The sequence below is a fragment of the Capsicum annuum genome, chromosome 11 (assembly GCF_002878395.1).
Source record: "Capsicum annuum cultivar UCD-10X-F1 chromosome 11, UCD10Xv1.1, whole genome shotgun sequence".
NCBI classification, from domain to species: Eukaryota; Viridiplantae; Streptophyta; class Magnoliopsida; order Solanales; family Solanaceae; genus Capsicum; species Capsicum annuum.
This window is the reverse complement of record NC_061121.1, coordinates 223,235,323-223,237,713: the sequence shown is the minus strand read 5'-3', so window position 1 is coordinate 223,237,713 and position 2,391 is coordinate 223,235,323. Positions and strand designations below refer to the sequence as shown.

The 2,391-nt window shown below is 35.9% G+C and overlaps 1 long non-coding RNA gene across 1 annotated transcript; it reads right to left on the bottom strand.

Moving 5' to 3' along the window:
* Positions 1-607: 607 nt before the first annotated feature.
* Positions 608-2,098, bottom strand: LOC124888716. Its single transcript, XR_007047480.1, has 2 exons — positions 1,875-2,098; positions 608-645 (listed from the first exon to the last, which is right to left on the bottom strand). It is a non-coding gene; the product is annotated as an uncharacterized LOC124888716 (long non-coding RNA).
* Between the last annotated feature and the right edge of the window lie 293 nt (positions 2,099-2,391).

Below are 2,391 nucleotides of genomic sequence, written 5' to 3'. Positions count from 1 at the left end.
TATTCATCACTCCTCACCATCACACCACTATTTTGAGTTTTCAAACCTAGCTCAGATGTCACTGTTCGAAATTGAGAACCATTCAAGATATATCCATTATGACTAATAACATTACAAACAACAAAAACCTAGCTCAGATGTCATTGTTCAAAATTGAGAACCATTCAAGATATATCCATTATGACTAATAACATTACAAACAACAAAAAAAATCTAATTTTAGAAGAAGAAGAATAGATGAAAAAGAGCCCGAGAAAGCCTTGTTGAGAGCTATGCACACATTAGTCTTTGTATTATAATTATTTATTATTGGCTTGAATCTTGAAAATTTAACCATGGATAGAAGGTCCAAATATTATTTTGAGCTCAAAGCTTATTTTGCAGACCTTTTTGTTACACACAAATTGCCTCACTTTAATTAAATGAAAGGCCACATGGTTTCCACCATATAGCCGCTGAACAACATTAAATTTTAGGATATATATATATATATAGAGAGAGAGAGAGAGAGAGAGAGAAAGAGAGAGAGAACACCTTAGATAGTATTACATACCCTTAAAAAGAATATTTAATTTGGTTCAATGAAAAGTCTCTCTTGTAAACTTACTTTGAAAGACTTTGCTGATCAAGTGAAAGAAGTGATGCCTACAAATACAAAAATGACATAGTTATGATTGAGTTTAACCACATGATATCCTAGAAATTAGAGAAGGCCAATTTGTTTTAAAATAAATAAATAAAAGGATCAACAATGAACAGATGCCACTTCTTCCTAGAAAAAAACAATTGGACATGCAATTAATATGATTTAGACAAAATCTCTCTGGTGATGCTCCTGGCATAGGTTAACTGTAACGTGCTCGGGGAAAGGGGTCGCGGACGAGGAAGATTCCTTTACTGATGCTTGGTAGCTCAGTCAGCACGAGAGTAAAGGGAGAAAGTTCTATGAATAGCGACAAAGCACCGTCTATCACTCCAGTGATAAGCTCGATGCGTACAATGGGGGTTTCACCCTCTGGAATGATGAAGCGACTGAAATTGAGTCTACTCTCTTTGGTAATGCTATCAAAGCCCTTACTTGTGCAAAACCTACTCGCAGTCAGTAAAATACAGAAATAATATAAGGAAACTTATAATGAGATTAAACAATCAAACGACCAAGATACAATAAGGACTGGGCAATTTTTTGGTAACTGGGCTGTTAACAATGGTATGCCCCTCACCTATATTACTCCTACATTTGAAGATGGTTATACTATGGTTCAACTAGAAAAATCTGAGGTTAATCAAGAAATAGCTAAATGGTGTTGCGTTATTTGCTTATGTGATTGGAGATTTACCAGGGTATAGTGTTATGTTGCATTTTGTGAACCTAAACTGGAAGAAAGGCATTGCTAAAGATGTGTACCTGTATGAAAATGGGTATTATATGGTTAAATTTAATTCCACAGAAGATATGAATGAAATATTAACTACTGGACCTTATAGCTTTAACAATAGGCCCATGATTCTAAAACAATGGACACCCAGATTTCAAATTCACGGAGGAATCCTTTACAGACATTCCATTATGGATCAAGTTTCCCCTCATTTCTATGATATGTTGGAGCTGTGATTCCCTTAGCAGAATAGAAAGTGTAATAGGAATTAGATTGTCTCCGATGAGTGCACTACAAAACAATCCAGAATTTCCTACGTAAGGATGTTAATTGAAGTCAATATTACAAAACGATTAGTAACCGAGATGATAGTCATAGACCCATATGTGAAAACTTTTGCACAAAATTTGGAATACGATTGGGCGCCACAATACTATACCAAGTGCCTTAAGATTGGCCATTTATATAACAAAGAGAAAGATTTTCAAGTGATACCTCCTAAGAGGAAAAGGAAAATGCAGCAGACTGTCCGTCAATGGCATTACAAAGGACCAGTTCAACCTGCGAGCTATAAGCTGGGAGAACCTTCTGTTATACCCACAAAGGATGGTCAACCCAATCAACCAGAAATAGACAAGAATATATCTTCCGCAGCTCCAAATCCTTCATCATCAAACCTAAAAATTCAGTAAATTATTGTAGCAGCATCGAGCCCAGCCACCCAAGTTACATAATGTAACACCACGAGTAAGAGCATGTATGCTGGAGGTACATGTGTAAAATCAGGAATCAGTGGACCTGTGATTACTAAGAATGGCTTTAAAGCTTTCCTTATCGGGGCTCTTGAGATTACTGCCTTACATTCCTCGGATAAAGGTGGGGGAACCTCAATTGTTTAATGCATTGCTTAGTATGGAATGTAGGGGAATATAAAAGAGACATAAGTAGAGAGAATTGTCTCTTTATTTGAGAGAAAATAATATCCATTTAGCTGGATTATTAGAAACTATAG